Genomic DNA, 24,885 nt, shown 5'->3' with positions numbered 1-24,885 from the left:
ACCTTTTCAAAGAGTTTAAGGCAGATGGGCACCAGTTCCTCTTTATATGTTTGATAGAATTCGCCTGTGAAGCCATCTGGTCCTGGGCTTTAATTTGTAGGGAGTGTTTTTATGACCTCTTCAATTTCATTTCTAGTGATTGGTCTGTTCAGTTGGTCTGTTTCTTCTTGATTCAGTTTTGGCAGGCTGTAAGATTCTAGAAAGTTGTCCATTTCTTCCAGATTGTCAAACTTGTTGCCATATAGTTGTTCATAGTATTCTCTTATGGTTTTTTGTATTTCTGCTGTATCCGTTGTGATTTCTCCTTTTTCATTTCTAATTTTGGTTATTTGGCTTCTTTCTCTCTTCTTTTTAGTGAGTCTGGCCAGGGGTTTGTCAATTTTGTTCACCTTTTCAAAGAACCAGCTCTTGGTTTTATTAATTTTCTCTATTGTTTTTTGAGTCTCTATTTTATTGATTTCTTCTTTGATCTTTATAATTTCCTTCCTTCTGCTGACTTTAGGTCTTTTTTGTTCTTCTTTTTCTAGTTCATTTAGGTGGAAGGTTAAGTCGTCCATTTGGGATCTTTCTTCTTTTTTGAGAAAGGCCTGTATTGCTATAAATTTCCCTCTGAGCACTGCTTTCGCAGCATCCCATAGATTTTGAGAGGTTGTGTCTTCATTATCATTTGTTTCAAGGTAGTTTTTAATTTCCTTCTTGATTTCCTCATTGTCCCATTGGTTTTTTAGTAGCATGTTGTTTAGTCTCCATGTAGTAGGTTTTTTCTCATTGCTTTTCCCATGGTTGATTTCTAATTTCATGGCATTGTGGTCAGAGAAGATACTTGAGATAATTTCTATGCTCCTAAATTTATTGAGGTTAGCTTTGTGTCCCAATATGTGGTCGATTCTTGAGAATGTTCCATGAGCATTTGAGAAGAATGTGTATTCTGATTTTTTTGGATGTAGTGTCCTGAAGATATCAATTAAGTCTAACTTTTCTATTGTTTCCTTTAGGATCTCTGTGGCTTTATTGGTTTTCTGTCTAGAGGATCTGTCCATTGGTGTGAGGGGGGTATTAAGGTCTCCTACTATGTTAGTATTCTCATCAATATCTCCCTTTATGTCTGTGAATATTTGTTGTATGTATCTGGGTGCTCCTATATTTGGGGCATATATGTTGATGATAGTAACAGCCTCTCCTTGGATGGATCCCTTAATCATTAAGTAGTGTCCTTCTTTGTCTTTCTTTATGTCTTTTGTTTTAAAGTCTATTTTGTCTGAAATGAGTATTGTGACTCCTGCTTTCCTGTCATGTCTATTGGCATGAAATATTTTTTCCCACCCCTTCACTTTCAATCTATATGTATCCTTTGTCCTGAGGTGAGTTTCTTGTAGGCAGCATATTGAAGGTTTTCGCTTTTTTATCCACTCAGCCACTCTGTGTCTTTTGATTGGGGCATTCAGTCCATTGACATTTAAGGTGATAATTGATAGATGATTATTTATTGCCATTTGAACCTCGTGTTCCAGTTGATTCTATGGTTTTCCAGTCTTCCTTTCTTTTTTTTGGTTGGATGGTCTCCTGTTATTATCTGCTTGAGTGTTTTTTTTTTTTTTTTTTCATTTTTTGCGAATGCAATATTTGGTTTTGGCTTGTGGTTGCCCTGTTTTTTAAGTATGTTAACCTCTTCCTATAATTGTATATTTTAGCCTGATGGTCCTGTAGGTTCAAACACTTCATTACTATATTAAAATTAAGAAGAGAAACAAACAAACAAGCAAAAAGTGTCTATTTATTTCCTAACATCCCTTGCCCACATTTTATGATTTTGATGACTATTTTTTTTTTCTTTTTAAATTTATTTTGTTTGAAACATGTTCATGATTAAATCTGTATCCTGGCTTATTTGAGTGACTGCTCTCTAATTGTGGTTTCCTCAATCCTAGTTCTTCTTCTTCTTCTTTTTTTTTCTTTTCCTTTTTCCTCCCTTTCTTTCCTTCCTTTCTTTTTGGTTTAGAGAAGCCCTTTCAGTGTTTCTTTTAGCCTGGGTTTTGTATTGCTGTGTTCTTTTAGCTTTTGTTTGTTGGAAAAAAATTTTATTTCCCCTTCTATTTTAAATGATATTCTTGCTGGATAGAGTATTCTAGGTTGCATATTTTTTCCTTTTAGCACTTTAAATATCTCTTGCCATTCCCTCCTGGCCTGTAGGTTTTCTGTAGAGAAATCAGCTGATAATCTTATGGGGGTTCCCTTGTAGGTAACATTCTGCTTTGCTCTTGCTGCCTTTAGGATCCTCTCTTTATCACTAACTTTTGCCATTTTTATTATAATGTGTCTTGGTGTGGGTCTATTTGGGTTCAACTAGTTTGGGGCCCTCTGTGCTTCCTGTATCCTGAACTCAGTATCCTTTAGATTTGGGAAGTTTCCAGTGATAATTTCTTCAAATATATTTTCCATTCCCTTATCTTTTTCTACTCCTTCTGGAATTCCTATTATGCATAGATTGGCCCACTTTATATTATCCCATAGGTCTCTTATATTGCTTTCCTGTTTTTTGATTCAGTTTTCTGTCTGCTGACCCAATTGGGTGATTTCCATTATTCTATCTTCCATATCACTGATTCCTTCTTCTGCGTTATTCATTCTGGTTTTACTGCCCTTAGTTCAGTTTGTATCTCTGCAAATGAATATTCTAGTTTTTCTTGGCTCCTCCTAATATTTTCTAGTTCCTTTCTGAGGGTGTCTGCATTACTGTTCATATCTTTTCTTAATTCCTTCAGTATTTTCACTATTTCTCTTTTGAACTCCAGGTCTGTCAGACTGCAGAGATCTGTTTCATTGTTGACTATTTTAGGTGAGTTTTCCCATTGGTTTAACTGGGGGTGGTTTCTCAGCTTCTTCATCTTGCTTGTTGTTTTCTTTTTCCTGAGGGAGTTGTACTCTCCGTGACTAGGCATTGTTTGCCTTGTCACTGCCGTGGAATGTTTCCTGAGGGCTGTCGTTATTGGTTAGTCTTTTTTGAGGCAGTGTGGCTTTTCTGGAGTGTTGGCAGGGCTAGGAGGGTCTCTCTGAAGCAAAGAAGGACTTCCTGAGGGCAGACAGGACTGGGAGGTCCACACCACGATGGTAGCAGATTTTACTCAGTCGGGCAGAGGTTGCTCTGGTGTTTTTAGGCTGTAGGGTTCTTGCAGGGAGCTGACAGTGCTGGGCAGCTATTCCTCAGGAGTGCAGCGCCCCCTGAGGGCTGGAGCAGCGATCTGGGTCACTGAGAACTCAGGAGGCTCTTCCCTAGGGCAGCCCAACTCAGAAGGACAGCCTGAGAATTAGGCAGATCTTTTCACAGTCTGGCCAAGCTTGTAGCTTTTCTGGGCTGCAGGGAGTCCTTCCTGGAGCTGGCAGTCCTATGCAGCTGATCCCCGAGATCTCAGCACCCCCTGAGGGCTTTGGCAGCTAGCTGGGCTGCTGAAAACCCAAGAGTCTCCTTCCCAGGGCAGCCCGACTCAGAAAGACTGTCAGAGAATTAGGCAGATCTTTTCACGGCCCATCCAGGCTTGTTGTAGCTTTTCTGGGCTGCAGGGGGTCCTGCCTGGAGCTGGCAGTCCTATGAAGCTGATCCACGAGAGCTCGGCACCCCCTGAGGACTTGGATGGCTAGCTGGGCCACTGCGAAGCCAGGAGTCTCCTCCCTAAGGCAGCCTGACTCAGAAAGACTGTCTGAGAATTAGGCAGATCTTTTCACGGCCTGGCCAGGCTTGTTGTACCTTTTCTGGGCTGCAGTGGATCCTGCCTTGATCTGGTAGTCCTATGCAGCTGATCCACGAGAGCTTTGCACCCCCTGAGGGCTTGGGCAGCTATCTGGGCCACTGCCAACCCAAGAGGCTCTTCCCCAGAGCAGGCTGACTCGAAAAGACTCTCTGAGAATTAGGCACATCTTTTCATGGCCTGGCTAGGCTTGTTCTAGCTTTTCTGGGCTGCAGGCGTTTTCTCACCAGCTGGTGGTGTTTGGTGCTGCTCTGCGGGGGTGTAGCCCCTCCAAAGGGCAAGCAGGCCTGTGCAGGGATAGCCCCTGTGGTGGTAGGCTTCAGGCAATTTTTGAGGCCAGCCCTCCCAGATGGCAGGCAGCCCCAGGTCTGGCGAGTGGGTAGGGGGTGGCCGGGGTTAGGGGAGGGGATGCACTGGGAAGCACAGCTTTCTGCTAGCTAGTGGGCTGGTAAGCTTGCTGTGGCGTGGGAAGTATTCTATGGGGACCCACCCCTTCTTCTCTCCCCTCCCCAGCAGGGGCGCAGACCTATCTCTTCTCCCAGGTTCCCTCTGATGTGGCTTTCCACTTCCCCACCCTTAGAGTATTGTTCCCTTCCTCTGCAACAGATTTGTTTTCTAGTCTCCCAGGCAGTCTCTGCCCAGTCAATCTTGACAGACCGGTTTGTAGACCTCCCAAGCAGTCTCTGCTCCACCCTGCCCCCCCAGCCCTTTCCCGGGGACTAACCTCCGGAGCCGAGGTCTCAGTACCCAGCCCCCACCCAGGCGTCTCAATTTTTGGTGACTGTGCCCGTAGTTCAGATGATCTGTTCGGTTCTTGCTCTGCTTTTCAGAACTTCAACTTACTGCTACACTCTTCTCTGCATCTGGAGATTCCTCCGGTTCAGTTGATCTTTCCATCGATCTAGGTGACTTTCCAGGGTGCAGGATCCCTTTCTCCTCCACAGTTCCCTTTCAGGAGCACCAGTCCAGCTTGGATTCACCTTCTCTCACTCTCTTCTTTTCTCTTGTTTTACCTGGTAATATCACGAACTTCTTGCCGTTATTGGAGTTTAGGTTCTTCTGTCAGCGATTGGTTGCTGTTCTGTGCGAGTCATTTATTCTGTAGATGTGTTTTTTTTGTTGTGTTTGTGGGAGAGGGCAAACGTGTCCTCCTACCCTTCTGCCGTCTTGTCTCCTCCCTAAGTATGTGATTGTTTCCCTAATTTCTTTTTCTGATCTTTCAATGTTAGTGTAGACAAATGCAGTTGGTTTCTGTGTGTTAATTTTGTATCCTGTGACTTGCCAAATTCATTGATGAGATTTAACAGTTTTCTGGTAGAGTCTTTAGGATTCTCTAGGTAGAGTATCATGTCATCTGCAAATGGTGATAGTTTTACTTCTTCCATTCCAATTTGTATTTCTTTCATTTCTTTTTCTTCTCTGATTGCTATGGCTAGGACTTCAAAACTATGTTGAAGAGTAGTGGTGAGAGCAGATATGCTAGTCTTGTTCCTGATCTCAGCAGGAATATGACCTTTGTTATGTTGAGGTAGGTTCCCTTTCTGTCCATTTTCTGAAGGGTTTCTATCAGAAATGGGTGTTGGATTTTGTCAAAGTCTTTTCCTGCTTCTATTGAGAGGATCATATGGTTTGTATTCTTCAGTTTGTTAATGTGGTGTATCACACTGATTGATTTGTGTATAATGAAGAATCCTTGCATCCCTGGGATAAATCCCACTTGATCATGATGTATAAACCTTTCAATGAATTGTTGGATTCAGTTTGCGAGTGTTTTTTTGGGAATTTTTGTATCTGTGTTCATCAGTGAAATTGGCCTGTAATTTTTTGCATGTGTGTGGCATCTTTGTCTGGTTTTGGTATCAGGGTGATGGTGGCTTCATAGAATGAGTTTGGGAGTATCCCTTCCTCTGCAATTTTTTGGAATAGTTTCATAAGGATGGGTGTTAGCTTGTCTCTAAATGTTTGATAGAATTTGCCTCTGAAGCCATCTGGTCCTGGACTTTTGTTTGTTGGAGGTTTTTTAATCACAGTTTCAATTTCAGTACTTGTGTTCAGTCCATTCATCTTTTCCATTTTGTCTTGGAAGATTGTATTTTCCTAAGAATTTGTCCATTTCTTCTAGGTTTTCCATTTTATCAGCATATTGTAGTTTCTTATGATCCTTTGTATTTCTGTGATGTCTGGTGTAACTTCTCCCTTTTCATTCCTAATTTTATTGATTTGAGTCCTTCTCTTTTTTTCTTGATAAGACTGGCTAGGATTTATCAATTTTGTTGATCTTTTCAAAGAACAAGCTTTTAGTTTCATTGATCTCTTTTATGGTTTTCTTCATTTCTATTTCATTGATTTCTGCTCTGATCTTTATGATTAATTTCCTTCTGCTAACTTTAGGTCTTGTCTGTTCTTCTCTCTCTAGCTGCTTTACATGTAAGCTTAGCTTCTTTATTTGAGCTTTTTCTTGTTTCCTCAGGTAGGCTTGTATTGCTATAAACTTTCCTGTTAGAACTGCTTTTCTGTATCCCATCGTTTTTGGAGTGTAGTATCTTTGTTATCACTTGCTTCTAGGTATTTTTTAATTTCCTCTTTGATTTCTTCAGTGGTCCATTGGTTGCTTAATAACATGTTGTTTAGTCTCCACGTGTTTGTGTTTTTTACAGGGTTTTTTTATGTTGTTGTTGTTGATTTCCTGTCATAGAGCATTGTGGTTGGAAAAGATGCTTGATATAATTTCAATTTTCTTAAAGTTACCAAGGCTTGATTTGTAGCCCAGGATGTGATCTATCTTAGAGAATGCTCCATGTGCACTTGAGAAGAATGTGTATTCTGTTGCTTTTGCATGGAATGTCCTATAAATATCTATTAAGTCCATCTGGTCTAATGCTTCCTTCAGGGCCTGTGTTTCCTTATTGATTTTCTGTCTGGATCCTATGTCCATTGCTATAAGTGGGGCATTAAAGTCCCCAACTATTTTTGTGTTATTGTCAATTTGTCCTTTTAAGGTTGTTAGCAGTTGCCTTATATTGTGGTGACCCTATATTGGGTGAATAGATATTTAAAATTGTTATATCTTCTTCTTGGATTGATCCTTTGATCATTGTGTAGTGACCTTCCTTGTCCCTTAAAATATTCTTCAATTTAAGGTCTATTTTATCTGATATGAGTATTGCTACTCCAGCTTTATTTTGATTCCCATTTGCGTGGAGTATTTTCTTCCATCCTCTAACTTTCAATTTGTATGTGTCCCTAGAAGTGAAGTGGGTCTCTTGAAAACAACATATATATGGGTCTTGTTTTTGTATTCATTTCAGCCAGTTTATGTCTTTTGTTTGGGGCATTTAGTCTATTTACATTGAAGGTAATTATTGATATGTATGTTTTATTGCCATTTTAGTCACTATTTTGGATTTGTTTTTGTTGCTCTTTTTTCTTCTCTTCTTCTCCTGTTCCCTTCTCTTGTGGTTTGATGACTATCTTTAGTGTTGTGTTTGAGTTGATTTTTCTTATTTGTGTGTGTATCAATTATAGATTTTTGGTTTGAAATTACCCTGAAGTTTTGATATAGTGGTCTATATATATATGAGATTGTTTTAAGTTGTTGGTCTCTTAATTGCAAGTGCAATTCCAGTGTCCTGCATTTGTACCCTCCTCTTCTCACAATTTCTGATTTTGGTAGCATAATTGTATGTGGATGATTGCCTACCTTTTCTATATATGTGTCTTTACTGGTGAGCCTTGTCATTTGTGGTATTTTTATTTCTAGTTTTGGCCTTTTCTTTTCTGCCTAGAGAAGTTCCTTTAGTATTTGCTGTAAAGCTTGTTTAGTTTTGCTAAATTCTCTTAGCTTTTGCTTATCTCTGAAGCTTTTGATTTCTCATTCAAATCTGAATGAGAGCCTTGCTGGGTAAAGTAATCTTAGTTGGAGGTTTTTTTCCTTTCATCACGTTAAATGTATCATGCCATTCCCTTCCAGTTTGCAGAGTTTCTGCTGAAAAATCTTCTGATAACCTTATCAGGGTTCCCTTGTATCTTATTTGTTTCTTTTCCCTAGCTGCTATCAGTGTTTTCTCTTTGTCTTTAATTTTGGTCGATTTGATTAATATGTCTCTTGGGGTGTTCCTCCTTGGGTTTATTTTACATGGTACTTGTTGCACTTCCTGGATTTGAGTGAGTGGTTCCTTTCCCATGCTATGGAATTTTTCAGCTATTATCTCTTAATATTTTTTCTGTCCCCTTCTCTCTTTATTCTCCTTCTGGCATTCCTATAGTTCAGATGTTTGTGTGTTTAATGTTTTCTCAGAGTTCTCTGAGACTCTCTTCATTTGTTTTCAATCTTTTTTTCTCTTTTCTGTTCCATATCAGTGATTTCCACTAGTCTGATCCTCTGCCTTACTTATTCATTCTTCTGCCTCCTGTATTCTGCTATTGGTTGCTTCTAATGATTTTTTTAAAATTTCAATTATTGTATTTCATATCTATACTTGCTTAAATTTTAAATCTTGTATTTCTTTGCTAAATGTTTTCTGTAAATTATCAGTTTTTCCCTCCAGTTTATTTTCAATGTCTTGCATCATCTTCAGCATCATCAGTCTAAAGTCTTTCCTGGAGGCTGGTAATCCTGATCACTTAGCTATTTTTCTGTGTTTTTTTCTTTTCCTTTATCTAAGTTATAGTTCTCTGCCTTTTCATTTTTATAGGTTTTTGGTATGGTGTCCTTTTTGTAGACAATAGTGTTATAGCCTCCCTTACTTCTAATGTCTGCCCCCCTTGTGGCTGAAGTTGGTATGGGGGCTTGCTGTAAGCTTCCTGATAGGAGGGACTGGTCCCTTCCCACTGGTAGGTGGGGCTGATTCCCATCTCTCTGGAATATCTCTTCTTGGGTGGGGCTTCATCTCTGGGTGAGATTAGAGGCAGCTGTGTGCCTGGGGGGCCCTTAGCCTCTTCATTGATGCGTGGGGCTGTGATCCCACCTGGATTGTTGTTTAGCCTGGGGCTTCTCAGCACTGATGGTTGGGGCCAGATTTTCCAAAAATGTCCAACTCCAGAGAAACACAGGATGATGAATATCCCCAAGAGCTTTGCCTCCAATTTCCTTCCCCTACATCAAACCACAGTCCCCGTTTTTTTTCAGGAGATCCTCCAAGTACTCCAGTCAGGTCCAACCCAGATTCCTGTGGAGACTCTGCTTTGCCCTGGGACCCAGTGCACATGAAACCCTGTGTGTGCCTTTCAAGAATGGTGTCTCGATTTCCTCCAGTCCTGGAATTCCTGCACATAAGCCCCACTGGCCTTCAATACCAGATGCTCCAGGGGCTTTTTCTCCCAATGCCATATCCCCAGGCATGGGGAATTGAAGTGGGTCTCAGAACTCTCACTCCTAAAGGTGAGTGTCTATGATACAGTTAATTTCCAATCTGTGGCCTTCCCACCTGGCAGGTATGGGGTTCCTTATATCATGCAATCACCCCTCCTACCTCTTGATGTAGCCTCCTCTTTGCCTTCTGGGGTAGGATATCTTTTTGAAAGTTTCTAGTCCGTTAGGTTGAATGTTGTTCAGCATTTGCTTTTAATTTTGTTGTTTTTAGGAGAGAAGTTGAGCTCCAGTCCTATTCTCCATCTTAATCCCATCAATAATTCATTATTTTTAAATGTTTATCAAGTTGTTATAGTTGTGTCTGACATTTAGTCCAATTCAGGCCACTGAATCTGTTTGCTCTCTGATCCCTGAGTCTGGCTAGGGTCCTTCCTTCTTGCACAGATTAAGTGGTATTCCACCAAGAAGTTTGAAAAATCTTCATAAACGTTAACCCACTGACATTTATTCCATTCAAGTTCATCAAATTCTACATACACCCTAGTCCACATTGCTGCAGGGCTCCCTGTATCAGATGAGGGCCTGGTGACTGCTGTGCAGCTGGACTGTGTGCAGCTCATCAGCCCTGCTCCTGTGGCTCTAGGTGGGAAGGCACACCTACTTTTGTCTTTTAACTTTTATGCTAGAGTTAAAAATGATTTACATACTATCATTACAATATTACAGTATTCTGTGTTTGTCTATATATTTACCTTTACCAGTGAGATTTCTACTTCCATATCCTTTTGTGTTGCTGTTTAGCCTCTATTTATTTCAACCTGAAGAGTTCCCTTTGGTAATTTTTGTGGGGCAGGACTTGGGTGGATGAACTACCTCAGTTTCTGTTTATCTGGCAAAGCTCTTATCTGTCCTTTATTTCTGTGTATGATAAAAGTAAAAGCATATCCAATGCCAAGTATAAATTTTACTGAAAGACATGAAATAAAATGGGAAAATATGGAAATTCATGAGAGAAACTAAAAAAGAAGTATTAAACTCATGAATAACTGCAGGAAGAGAAGAGGTATAGGGACTGAGGTCAAACAAGTACACACATTATCATCTACTAGTATCCATGTATCTAATTTTTTCCCTTAAAACATGGTTTTCATTTAAAACTAGGACTCTAGTAAGTATGTAAGAAATCTTTGATCCTAAAATATCATCCTTAAGTTGGCCTTTCCCTCACATTTTTCATTCCATGGTTTGAAAGGCTTTGTGCTCTGTAATAGGATGCCAGGTTGGAAAATTCAAAGGACATGATTATTGCTTAAATAATTAGAGATTTGGAAGGAGAAGAGCCGGTTTTTGGGTATGTATCTATCCATAACATACACAGTAAGTTCATTGTCTGGTCTGCCAATATTCAAAACACAGCCTTCAACTGAGCAAGAGTATCAGAATTCCAAATTTAAGCAATTATCCTGGCATACTGTAGCTGCCAGCAGTGTACATAGCTTGACACGGTCATTAGTTTTTATGCTGTTTTAGAGCAAATGTGTTACCAGAAACCCAATTTACTCCTGACAGAATACTATTAGGCAACCAAAGCATGAAGACTGTCAAAGGCTTCCACTAGGTAAAGCAGGCTGCTGACATAAGGTACCTGCTGTCAGAAATATATTTATATACTTAGGGTTTTTTTTAATACTCATTTTTTTTGCCTCCCTATCCATCCTTATAAATATATTTTTCTTTCCACTAGTGATAGTTAGCATTAACAAAGAACAATTGTTTTCTATATTAAAGTCCCTACTGCACAGATAGTAATACCCTATTCAAAACCATGATTGGACAGCTGGTCTGCACATTGGTGGTGGAATAAAAAGAAGGGTAACAGAAATGCAAGCCAAGTAGGAAATACGGTTGTAAGCAATGTGTGGTGACTAAGAATTGCAGAGCTTGGAAACTCTTCTAGTGCCTTCACCCCTTGCTCAACCAAATCCTGACATCTGAAACTTCTTTGAACATGAATTTGAAAGACATGTCATATGATAACAACAACAAAAAATCAGCCTGATGAACATTACTATGCTATAACAATGTACTTTCTGACTCTTAAGCAACAAAACAACCGAAATACTGATTGTTAGCCAAAAGTCACTTCTTTCTGATTAGCATTTAGAAACTTGTAAGATCAGAGAACATTTCTCTTGATGCAGCCCAGAATACTCTAAATAAGAGTTTTTCAAGTAAGAAGAAATGTGGGCTGAGGGAATAAAATACTCTATGAGGAGGAAAGAATGTGGAGAAGGGCATAGGATATTTAGGAGAAAATGAAAAATTCTGTGTTTAAGGCACACATTGCATAAATTTGGTCATAGAAGAAGAGTTTGTCAAATTAACTTCAATTCATATTTTAGAGAACATTTGGTAGGTGATAAACAGATGAATGCTTGTATTTATTAAGCAAATATTTAGTAAGTATCTACATATTCCAGATGTCACACTATTCAGGTTCTGAAAATATAGCAGTGAATAGGAGAAAAGTTTTATGCTACCAAGTGGCTAATATTCTTATGTGAAAGATTCACAGTAAACACATTGGGTTATTTTAGTGGTAACACATCCTGAAAATAAAATGAAACAAGCTCAAGTGAAATGGATATGTTCCACATTACAAATGGGGTTAAGAAAGATCTGTCTGAGAAGGTGACATTTGAGTCCACCATGTGTTGAGTAAGGCTTTGAGATGCTTCAGGCAGAGGCATGGCACTTGCAATGGCCCTGAAAAAATAAGCTTAAGAAAGAAAAGAAGACCAGTGTGGATAACTCTTATTGACAAAGGGTGAGAGCACATTTAATAACAGATGAGAGCAGGTCACGGAGAAACTCCGAGTCTTGTTAAAAGACTGGTGGTGATCACTGTGGATCATAAAGACTTGTGGCTGCATAGCAGGAAAGAGACCATAATGGTTTAGACAACATGTCCCATGAAGATGGTTAGATTGGAGATATGCTTTGCAGTACATTCGTAGGAATTTCTCAGTAGTTGGATGTAGGAACTGATGGAATGAAAACAAGAGTGAGTTTTGACTTTTGATTTGAGCCCCAAACTGGAAATAACCAAAATATCCTTCAGTGGGAGAATAAACACAATGCAATCCATTCATATTATGATATACTACTCAGCAATAAAAAGGAAGCAGCCACTGATAGAAGCAACAGTTTGGATGAACCTGATTTCAAGGGAATTATGTTGACTGAAGAAAGCCAATCTCAAAATGTTATATACTCTATAATTTGATTTATAGAGCATTGTAAAATAGTGAAATTATAGAGATGAAAAATAGGTTAGTCTTTGCTAGGAATTAAGGAAGGGAACAGGAAGGATGTGACTGTGGCCCTGAAAAGGTTTCATGTGGGATCCTTCATATGAAATAATTCTGTGGCTATGATTGTGATCACAAAAAAATCTATGTGTGAGACAAAATTTCATAGAACTAAATGCAAACAAATTAATGTGTATAAAAGATGAAATCTGCATAAGATTAGTGCGTTATATTGATACAAAATTTGTGGTTGTGAACTTTTACTATAGTTTTTTAGGATGTTACAGTTGGGGGAAACATCTTGAATGGTAAATGGATTTTCACTGTATCATTAATTATAAGTATATGTAAATCTACAACTATTTCAAAATTAAAAATTAAAAAGCATTCTCTGCATCATGAAGGGAAGGTGAAAACAGACTGAACAGCTACATTGTGAGTGATGTCAGTGAGAAAATTCACAGCAAGATTTCCATGTTGGTTTTGTGGATTACATCATTTAAAGTGCTTTTTAAAATTTTCTTCTCTTAGATTGAGGCTTTTTGAAATACAAACAGCAATGGAAATAATTCCCTGTGGTGTCTATTTTCCCTTAACGACAAATATTTTACCTTTGCATTAACTTACAGCCACAAGGTGAGTTCTGTAAGTTCTTTCATATTGCAGATGATGGAACACCTGTAACAAAATTGCTTGGTGTGTTTATGAAACAATGCAAAGTCCTACACTACACCCCTGACCTACTCAGAATCTGAGTGCCCAGTAATGATCTCCAATAAACCATTTAAAGCTTCTTTTAAATGATTCCAGCATTTTAGTGCTAAATGTAACATCCTATTTATGGAGAGGAAAGTAGCAAGCATCATGGTTGAGTACTTGCTTTGAAGCCAAGCAGGCATATGTTGGATTTCCTTATCCATCACTTCTTAACTACTAGAATTTCATCAAATTAACTTTTTAAAATCTCAACTTATTCATTTATTAAATACCACCAGTAACACAGGATTTGGTGAGTATTCAATGAGTTAAAAATTTATACTGCTTGGAAAATTGCCTGAAGAAAACTATATACTCAGTAATATACACACCCACCTCCATCCAGGTATATATGTATCTATTCATAATATCTCATTTCTTTCTCTATTAATTTTTGATATGTAAGTACTTACATTTCCTATTTTAAATTTTAAGCATTTTAAGAAAAAGACTTGGATGTTTATTTATATTATATATATGTTTTTTAATATCTCACTATGGTCCTGGTTGCCATGATTACAAAAAGTTCTTGATTGACATCTTCTTTAATGACATAGATGTTGATAATTTGAAAAACATGGGCATATAGGTACTTTGTCCAACATTGTGAGAAGCAATTAATGAAATTCATAAATTATTTCTTTGTTATATCTCTTTATGTGATTTGCCAATTCACGTTTGTAAACCAGAGTCTGACATTGACTTATCTTTCTAGGACACTTGGGCCCATTTTTCTCATTTACTCTGTCTCTAAATTGGCCCCAAAGGAAACATAATTATGAATTAAATATTGATAGGGGATGATCTGTTACACTCCAGCATCTAATTTATGTGCTGTTAATATTATGGAAGCTTCAAACCAAATGAAAATTAACTCAATGTTTTAAAATAAGTCATTTTTATTTTTTATTTTATCTCATGTTTGAGCTTATAAAAGGTCAGGCATATTAGCTCAGTCAAATGTTAATATATCCCTGACAGAAGTGGAAGGTTCACCAGTTCTGTGCATCTTGGCATAGATATTTGTTGAAACGAAATGTTTGGTTTTTTTTTTTTTTTCCCCACTTCTCATTCCACTAACATCTTAAGAGCTACTATATTTATAGAATCATTGTGGCAAATTAGCCTCTAAATGATGTATGAAATGAAATATCCTTGCCAACTTCAGATAATGGGCTGAGTTCTGCTATGCTCAGTTACTTCTTTGAATGTGTTTGTGTGTTCAATCCTATTTAAATTTCCTCCTTTTTTTTTACCATAAATGTGTTTTTTTTTTTTTCAAAAATGAGCTAAGATATTGGGGTAATAATTTAGACCCAGTAAACAATTATTGAGATTAATTTTGGAAATTCTCTTGTGGCATATAACTTACGCCACACATTATTATGTATGGAAATATAGTTTTTCTTTATTTATTTAGGTTATAGGGTTCTCCCAAAGTCACTTAGTTATGCAAGGAATCTAAATTTATTCAAGGAATTTTGACCCATATTAATAATACCTGAAAATTCTTGCACTGTTTTAATCAAAGAGCTGTCACTCTGTTTAAAATTGATATAAGATAATTGAAATTATCCACAAATTTGAAAATTAATTTTCCAAGCATTAAAGATTTGGAACCATAGAGATTTGGAGAAGAGAAATGCACTTCAAAATTTAATTTAAAGTTTGAATAATAACTGTTTCTTCAATGTAAAAAAAGGTGCAAGGTGCTGACTTTTTTCTGGAAATAATGTTATTTATCACTAATCATTATAGATATTTTCAAATATCTCAGAAGGATAAGCACATATTTAATGCAACAAAAATTATACATTAATGTCCAAAGAAGAAACTCTGTTATTGACACAGGATTCATAATCCTTTATCCTCACATTTTCTTGGGCGTATTTTATTTTAATCTCCCTTTTCCAGGAACATAACATAAAGGAGAAATGGGGTCAGTACCCACTAGGCATGATACAAGAAATAAAATGGCAGTACCAGTTAATAATTCATAATTTATACCTCATTTCCATTAGATCCCAGAGGAGAGTTATTTTATAATTTAAAAAACATTATAGTTGATTTACAATATTTAATTATTTTTCTGGTGTACAGCTTTTCTTTGACTCAGGCTTGACCTCTCTGACTCTAGCTCAGCATCTTTGCTGGTAGGCGTCTTACTGTATGCCATGGCCTAGACTCCTCTCTCAGGAGTCTGAGATGTCTGGTCACCATACCCTACTATTGCATTTGTGTTTCTTCTATCAGTATTGGGCTACAGATTACCAAGAGACAGGCAAATAGATCAGTGGGTGCAAAACACATTCTCCTCTGTTCCTACTTTGTGACAGCAGTCCTAACTCTTTCTAATGATTAGTATTCATGATCCATTTCACTTTGGAGACTCTGTTCCTTTCTTGCTGATTTCGTGGCCACCAGGAACACAAGGTTACCAGGGCCAGCTCTAAAGTTTCACGGGATTTTTTTTATTATTCTCCAATGGAAATATTTTTACTATAGGAATTGGAATAAACCCAGAGTTAAGAGTTGCAAATAACCCAAGTGAGTCAATAGGGATGATCCTGAAGCCACACCTATTTATACCCTGGGTTCCTGAATCCATATATTCTAACATTCTACCTATTACAGACAGAACACCATATAATACTCATCAATTTAGGATGGATGGATGGATAGATAGGTAGATAGATAGATAGGTAAACATACCCTGGGGGATAGCATCTTATCATCACAGAATTATCTCCAAGCTGGCAACTCAGCTGTCCTTTCAAAAGTTTGACCATTAGCTCAGTGGTCCTATGCTGGAGATGACTTTGTCTGCCACCCCTCTCCCCTACCTCCACCACAGGGACATTTATCAATGTTTGGAAATATTTTTGTTTTTCAAGACTGGGTGTGGTGTAGGGGAATCTCGTGGGTCAAAGTCCAGCAACTGAGCAATGCTGATAAAATCACTTCTAAGGCACTGCAGAAGTCCCTCACAAAAAAGAATTATTTGACCCCAAATGTCAATCATGCAGTGGTTTAGAAATCCTATATTAACCCATCAGGCCAGAAGCTTCTGGCATATGTTGAATGTAATTTGACTACTGCACCCCTGACTATGTGCTAACCACTATTTCTCTTTTGCCATAAGTGGCTTCTTTGGTGAGAAATATTTTATTAAATCTTAGATAGTGATTCTGCCCATGACATTATTAGTGGGAAAGGCTAATCCATACCTAGAATGCACGTCATGTTTAACCAAGGCAATAGTAATTACTACATTTCCAACATGTAATCTATCTGATGTAATCAATTGATCACTACGTGGCTAATTAGCCCATTCAGAGAATGATGTTTGATTAAGTGGCTCAGTATTGATTTCTGTTTCTTTAAGATCAGACCTTTGCCAATAGTAGCAGCTGAATTAATTTTGGAGAATGGAAGGCTAAGCAGTTTATCACAAACATGGACTCCACCTCTGGTAACCGTAGCTATTGCATTCATGAGCCTATTCTCAGAGAGCTGAAGAAAAGGGCAGGTTGACATCAACTGAATGAGTTATTGAACCTCATAGCTTTTTAGGGTCTCTTCCATGTTGGATGCTTTTGGCATATTAACATGTGAATCAGAGATCATTACACTTCGTGCCCACCCCTGTATTACCATCTACATATCTCTTCTCCATAGCTCCTTATCCTTCCCCATCTTGTCATTCTCCTTCAAGGCCCCTATACAGCTAGCCAAGCCATTTACTACTCCTTTTGTTTCACATGCATACTTGTTTTAAGCTCCTTCTATTTAGCAAGTAATGAGTAGGTGTGACACCTAAGTAAGGCTCAGTACAGTGGGAGGATTTCACCTCAGCATGACCTTTCAAAGCTACCTCTGACTGAATGTTAATGAAGGAGCAATACATTTCCTATTCACTCCTGCACATCAAGCCACATCATCCATGAACTGCCCTTGGACCATTTCCCCTTCCATCAATTCTTAATGGATTGAATGGAAAATTTCTCTGGTATTGTCTAGCATTCATATTATCTTATAAAAATAAAAATTCTTCATAAGTCAAGGGTTTCTAAAATGAGTTCAGGACTATTTAGATGCAAAACTCTAAACCAAGAGAGAGTTCTGGTGTGTGACAAATGCAGAAGCTTTGAGCAGAGTTTAGGACACAATATTTCAATTCATTTTTGTAAAGATTATCATTCAGCGTTAGAAAATGCATATAATATGTTATGTTGAAGAGAATATTAATCTATTTTTATTCTACTAACAGTAAGTGAATTGGTAGAAAAATACTATCTAGACTAGAACTTACCTGCTTTTTTTTTTTTTTTCTTAATGTGTGCCCTTCTTTCTGAGATTGTATAATACAATTTGACTGAAATTCATTAAGGATAAGGACAGAGATCTGATACTGTCCCCAAGGACTGTAAAGCCTCTTTTGACAACTCACTACTTATTTGTGTGGCCAGTAGATAATCCCTAAAGTCTTGGGTGCTTTTGTAAAATTCACTGAAGAAGTAAAGATGCCTTGATATTCTCTTACTCATAATCAACCACCTGGGAAGACATAGACTTCTATTCCTCAAAGTATATTCCAAGCCAACTGATTTTTAGATGCCTACAAAGATACTTTAATAGAACTCTGTTTTCACTACAAGGTGAGGGATGGGTAATGGCTGGATGATTCTGAGAGAGTGTATAGATTAATCTGACAGTGACACTTTCCTTTGAATAGATTTTGGTATGATTAAGGGAATATAAAACACAAAATACTAGACTACAGAAAAATAAAATATATGATAGGGACTAAATAGGAGGAGGATAGAGTAATGGTAAGATTAATGTCAGTTCCTTTAGAGTTTTGACAAAGGCCAGTCCTGCACTTCGTAATATCATTTCCCAGATTTGTAATAATATTCCTTGGCTCAGAGATTTCAGAATTATCCTTGGTTCCTTAATAATGGGGGCATTCAATTTACTATTAAAAATGTTATATTGTATCTTAGCCTTAACAAAACCATTTTTTTTAAAGTAAGGCATAATTTACTCATAATAAAGCCACAGATTTTAAGTATATAGTTGTATATTTCAGTAACTTAACACATATGAAATCACCATCCTAAATAAAATATAGCTTGTTTCTACTCCTAAGTCTGTTCCTGCCCCTGTGGCAATGAACTCCTAAGACAAACTTAATTTGACTTTTATAAGCATACTTTAGTTTTACCTCTTTCAAAACACAAACAGGGAGTTCCCCTTGTGGCTCAATGGGTTAAGATCCTGACATAGTGTCTCTGAGGATGTGGGTTTGAGCCCTGGCCTCATCTAGTTGGTTAAGGATCTGGAGTTTCTCCAAACTGCAGCATAGGTCACAGATGCGGCTTGGATCTGACATGGCTCTGGCTGTGGCGTAGCCCTCAGATACAACTCCAATTTGATCCCTAGCCCAGAAACTTCCATATGCCTCAGGTGCAGCCATAAAAAGAAAAAACAAAGCAAAACAAAAATCATACATGGAATAAAAAAGTATATATTCTTTTTCTCTCTTATCTCTGTAACTCCATCTCCTGTTTTGATTCATTCATGTTACCAGGAATGTTTATAGTTCATCCTTTATATTGCTGAATAGTTTACCATTATAACAAAGTGCTATAATTTATTCATCTATGCACTGCTAAGAGGGATGTTTGAGATATTTCCCTCTTGGGGCTATTATGAACACTTTGTGTAAGTATGTTGTGGTCATATGTTTTCATTCTTTTGGTAAATACCTAGAAGGGAAATTCTGTGTATTTCATTTCTAAACAGTTCTCTAAATGGCATCATTTTCTATTATTATCAGTACAGTATATGGAAGTTCCAATTGCTCCATAACCTCATCCACATTGATGCTGTCAACCTTTTTTTAATCATTCAGATTGGTGTGACATTAACTCTCAGTAGCTTAATATTCATTTTCCTTATGATTATGAAGTTGATTACATTTTCATGGGTTTATTGGAAATTTTTATATTTTATATTTTCTTTTCATATTGTGTCGTGCACAACCAAGTCTTTCCCCTCATTTTATCAAGTATTTATTTATTTTTGAGTTTTAAGAGAGCTTTTAATATTCCAGATACTAACCTTTATCAAAAACATAAAGGTAGTATTTTCATCAAGTGAGAGCGTTACCTTCTCATATTTGTGAAGGTTGTCTCTAGAGCAGGGGTTAACAAACAATAACATTTGCGTTAAATCCAGCTTGCTACTTGTTTTTGTTTATAAAGTCTACGGATGCTTTCACAAAAGCAGAATCAAGTTGTGATGATGATCATGTAGATCACAAGCCTATATTTATTCTCTCTCTTTCTGTTTTTTTGGGGGGGTGTCTTATTTTAGGGTCTTACCTGTGACATATGAAGGTTCCCAGGCTAGGGGTAGAATTGGAGCTGTAGCCACTGGCCTATCCCACAGCCACGACAATGCCAGATCCCAGTGGTATCTGCAACCTACACCACAGTTCAGAGCAAGGCCAGATCCTTAATCCACTGAGAGAGGCCAGGGATCAAACCTCCGTCCTCATGGTTGCTAGTCAGATTCATTCACGCTGAGCCATGATGAGAACTTCCTGTTCTCTGACTCTTTACAGAAGAAAAAAAAAAGACTAACTACGGCTTTAGAAGAGCTTAATTAATTTTTATAATATACAGTATTTTTATTTTGTTACTATTTTTCTGCTATCTATAAAAAAACCCTTTGTCTAAAATACAATAATAAAGTTATTCTCCTATATTTGTTTCTAGGAGTTCTACAAACTAGAAAGGAAAGTTATTCTTCACCATGGGAATATCAGTTTGTTCCATCATGATTTGTTGTAAAAGCTATCCTTTGCCTACTAAATTTGTCTTTGCACTTTTGTCAGAAATCACTTGATTTATATATGTATATATGAATATAAAATGTATATGTATATAATATATATGTAATTACCATACCCTCTATTCTCTTCTGTTGTTTTTGTTTGTTGTTTTGAATATCCTCATGCTAATACCATGTAGTTATAGTATGCCTTGAAATTATGTAGTCATCATGTTTTCAAGATTGTTTTAAATATTCTCGTTCCTTTGAATGTCCCTGTTTCAGTTTAGGCTTGTCAGTTTCTTCAAAAAAGCCTTATGACATTCCTACCAGAGTGGCATTGATCCATATATCAACTTTTAAAAGGTAATCACCCTGGCGCTGTTAATTCTTCCAATCAATAAGGCAATATATTTTTAACATTGATTAGGTATTCATTACAGTGCCGATGCCTTGAACACTTTTTTTTTTTTTTTGGTTAAATTCCTCTCACCTTAAATAACCAGTAAACTAAATAAGTGACCTTTAAAGCACACATTTTCAGATTTTTTTTTGGACAATAGGCAGCACAAGGCACTGACCTCTCTGGGAAAGGTCTTAGCAATGTTTAAGTCCCAGACATACATAATATTTTCTTCTGATCAAATAGAGCAGCAAATTCCAGAGGTCAAACCCTTTTCTCTTATTGAAGAAGCACCTAATATTGTTAGGGCAGGAAAGTGGGGAATAAATACCCAGGAATTTCTTATTTGGAGTTAATTAAAAAGACTGGCATTTCAGATATAGTGATATCAGATACCTGCTGACTGGGATGAAACAAACTCTCAGAATTGTGTTTGAATTGGCTTAGAGGCAGAATTGCTGAGAGCAATTTTGAACAGATGAAACTAAGGCTAATGTCAATGGGATTACCACAAAGTGTTATCTATGATACCATATCCCATTCCACTAGCAAGATTGAGAGACTGTACTCACCATGCTCTGTAGATGGTCACACTGTTGAGTAAACCACATATATGCCTGCAAACCGGCCAAGGGTTATCTAGAGTGCAACCTTCTGCAAATTACCTTCCCCGTGAAGAATTATAACAATAATAGTTGAAAATTTTCACCATTTGTTGATTATGTTCTGTCTTCCAGACATAGTACTAAGCACTTCATTTATATTTTCTGATTGAATTCTCATACCACACCTAAGTTAAGAAGCATGATTCCCATTTTACAGATCAGGAAAATTAAGTAATATTAATCAAGTTCTTGGATGAATCCAGTATGCATATTAATTTTTTTTGAAAATTTTGTGCTTAAGATAATGGCACTATACTATGTCCTTGAAAGTAGTTTCACAAAGGTCAGTTTACCATGGAAATGTTTCAGAAATCAGTGGTTTTCTCTCAGGCTAAGTGATTATGACCCAAACTCTCATTCTTTATAGAATAAGCAAAGTCATCTCAATAAGTTTAATAAGTCATGATCACATTGCCAAGCATATTCAGCTTGGCATATAGAGATTGGGGTATGCAACAGTTGATTAATTCCTTCAAAGAAGTGAGATCATAGAGTTTCATATAGTTCTTCTACTTAGAATCTTAGATAAAGAGCTAAAAATGTGCTTGCCTTTTTTTGGAGTCTGCCTCATTGTTCATTTTTCTTATTTTCCTTCAATTTCTAAAATGAGAAAAAGACTTAACATTTCAGCTCCTTCACACCAAACACCCATAAAGCTAGACTTGACTGTGCTCTGAGTAAATTACATCTACATAGAAGAAGCACATCTGCATAAAAAAGCTCACAGATGACTCTTTCTGCAGAAAAATTGAGAACCCTCTTGGTGTTTGGTAGAAGCTTCATTTTTCTCCTGTTAGCTTTGATTACAGTTGGACTTGCTGCTGTCAGAGGAACTAAGGGAAAATGAAAAACTTGATTAGAGCATCAGAGTCTGAAGCTATGGAACAAAGGGCTGAAAATCCACACATCTCTTTCATTTGCAGTTTTTACTGTTCATAAATTTAAAAAAAGATGGGGGCAGATTTGTATAACTAAATAGGATAAGTCTAAAATTATTTTGAAAACAGACTCCATGGAATAAGGAAGAGCCTAAAGTTTGTGACGGTTAGTAATAATTCTCTCTGATGCTGGATGAGTGAGGTGAGGGACCACAGTGTAGGCAGGGAACTGGATCTGGAGAAGAAATATGTTAGTATTAACCCAAGGTGGAAGTCCTGAGAGAAAGGGAGCCTGTGTTTCGGGCTCTAAGATGCATTTAGGAAGCAGATAATAGTCTGGGTATATAAATCTACAAAGAAAAAGCAGAGAGCAAGAAATAGTTCTGAAAGGAAGCATCTAGAATGATGATACAGTTCAGTAAGGCAGAAAAAGTGGATTTATGAGCTAAGACTTGGACCACTTCTCTGAAGCAGTGGTATAAGTGGATTATACTTATCATGGAACAGCTTTTTTTTTTTTTTTTTTTTTTTTTTTTTTTTTTTTGGCTTTTTGCCATTTCTTGGGCCGCTCCCGCGGCATATGGAGATTCCCAGGCTAGGGGTCTAATTGGAGCTGTAGCCACCAGCCTACACCAGAGCCACGCAACGCAGGATCCGATCCTCGTCTGCGACCTGCACCACAGCTCACAGCAACGCCGGATCGTCAACCCACTGAGCAAGGGCAGGGACCGAACCCTCAACCTCATGGTTCCTAGTCGGATTCGTTAGCCACTGCGCCACGACGGGAACTCCAGAACAGCTTTTCTTAAGGTCACTAGTGACAAGGGGCCAATTGTGAAACCAAAAAGAATCATTTAATTCATGTAGGTCAGGCCTAAATTTAGACAGATTTATTACAAATAAACACATTCATTTTAAAGATCATGAAGGTTTTTTAAAAAGATATCTAGAAAATATCTGCTTTTATGTTTTAACATTAGATAAATGTGACTATGTATTTTTTTTCATAAATTGGGAGGGTATGCATGAGATATTCTGATTAGAAAAAGACATTAACTTATGTGGTATATAAAAAATTCACTTTGAGAGGCCTAGAGACAACTAAAATCAATAGCAAGTTATCAGTTGGAGTAGCTGAAGTAGGTGCAGTGGAAGATCTGGGTATTTGTTGGCTAACAGGCCACATACTGTGTCTGTAAAGGAAACACTTTTGTTTCCCACACAACCCTCAAATCAAAAGTCTCAGGAGTATGAGTTCCCTTCACGTGGCTCAGTAGTTAATGAATCTAATTAGGAACCATGAGGTTGCGGGTTCAATCTTTGTCCTTGCTCAGTGGGTTAAGGATCCAGCGCTGCCGTGAGCTGTGGTGTAGGTTTCAATTGTGGCTCAGATCTGGCTTGGCTGTGGCTGTGGCTGGCAGCTGTAGCTCTGATTAGACTCCTAGCCTGGGAACCTCCATATGCTGTGTGTGCGGCCCTAGAAAAGACAGAAAAAAAAAAAAAAAATCTCAAGAGTAAACTCCAAAATGCAGGCATTAAATTGAAATTCAACTACCCGTTACATTGAAACCAACTTACCAACTTTGTAGTGTCTTCCCAATGTTCCTAAAGTGGCTAAAAACCCCTTAGGACAATATAGTGAGTCTACCATGTAACGGTTTTAGGTCTCTGCATTAAGCGTCTATGGAATTACACGGATTATAGGAATTTTTTACATCAAATTGAAACATCTGTTTGATGCATATTCTCCTACCTCTTTGTGAAGTACTAGAAAGACTTCCAAATTTAGAAACAAGAGATTGGTTTCATATATTAACAGTCACTTAATAGCTGTGTGATGTTGGACAGAAAAAAATTATTGACATCTCACTTTCCTTTGTTGTATGATAATAAAATCTACAGAAGGAAATTATTCTGAGGATTAAAATATTGAAAACAACTAACAGGGTTTGTTATACAAATGTTATTTTAGAATATTTCTTACTTTTTCTATATTTACCTTGACAAAGGAAATGAACTCCAGTAGGAGAAAAGGAGAAAAATAAAGAACTTATCTAGGAAGAACTGTTATAAACATATTAAGAATTTTTGGCTTCTTGGACATCCCATCTAAATTAAGGCTATTTGATAAGAAAGGGTTTCTTTGTTAAGGGTTGTTGAAAAAATGCTTTATGAATATATATTTGAGGGTTCAAAGTATCTCTTACTTTGTAGTTACTTTGACGATATAATGCTGAGAGGGTTATACTGGATCCTGGAATCAAAGCAAGAAGTATATATATATAAATAATTTGATTTTGATCAAAAAGTTAAAGATAGTTAAAGGGATCATTTAAATATGTATTTTTTAAATTTGTCAAGCCTATTTTGCTAGCCTAAGAAAATATTCAAGGAGTTCTTTCTCTTCAGTGGTTGTTCATTATTAGGGACAACTCTTTTCTGTAATTCTTGAATATGTAGGGTTGGGTGCAGAAGCAGAAGGAAGAAAATCCCAAATCCCTCTATGTGTGATAGAGAAAGAGTGTACATAAGTGCAAGTGTGTGTGTGTGTGCATGTGTGTGCGTGTGTGCATATAAATGAGCTTTATGCATGTGTGTGTTGTGAATTTGTGTATATATATGTGAATGAGTGAAATCTGTGAATGTTAGTATAATTTAATAAAACAAAATTCAAGCAACTATGATAATGTGGAGTGAAACCAAATGTTAGTTCAATAAGTAGAGATGCTATTTGAAAGGAAATATGACTATTTATTTTATTACAATGGCTATCAACTTCAAGCTTTGGCCTTAAGGCCAAATCAATTTGAATTCATACAGCTACTGTGAAATAAACAGAGCATGAATTCGAAGTACAGAAAATTGATAATCAAACTCGTAAAAGTAGTCTCATTCCATTTGTAAAGAATTTCCACCAGTTCAGAATGTGCATACACAGTTATCTACTATATTAAAGTGAAACTGCTTGCTTATATATT

At 37.2% G+C, this 24,885-nt stretch overlaps 1 protein-coding gene across 1 annotated transcript in view; it reads left to right on the top strand.

The window, feature by feature from the left end:
- LOC106504979 (uncharacterized) overlaps positions 1 to 24,885 on the top strand; it is a 980,193-nt gene that overhangs the window by 632,408 nt on the left and 322,900 nt on the right. Inside the window, exon 3 of the transcript XR_014816006.1 lies at positions 8,872 to 9,123. The gene's annotated coding sequence lies outside the window, so the exon portion shown is untranslated. The remainder of the gene's footprint in view (positions 1 to 8,871; positions 9,124 to 24,885) is intronic.

Source organism: Sus scrofa, chromosome 9, assembly GCF_054392235.1.
Source record: "Sus scrofa isolate SSC_HxYL_T2T_F1_AM1 chromosome 9, Sscrofa_HxYL_maternal_Yorkshire_Landrace_v2.0, whole genome shotgun sequence".
Lineage (NCBI taxonomy): Eukaryota > Metazoa > Chordata > Mammalia > Artiodactyla > Suidae > Sus > Sus scrofa.
This window is presented reverse-complemented; position numbering and strand designations above follow the sequence as displayed.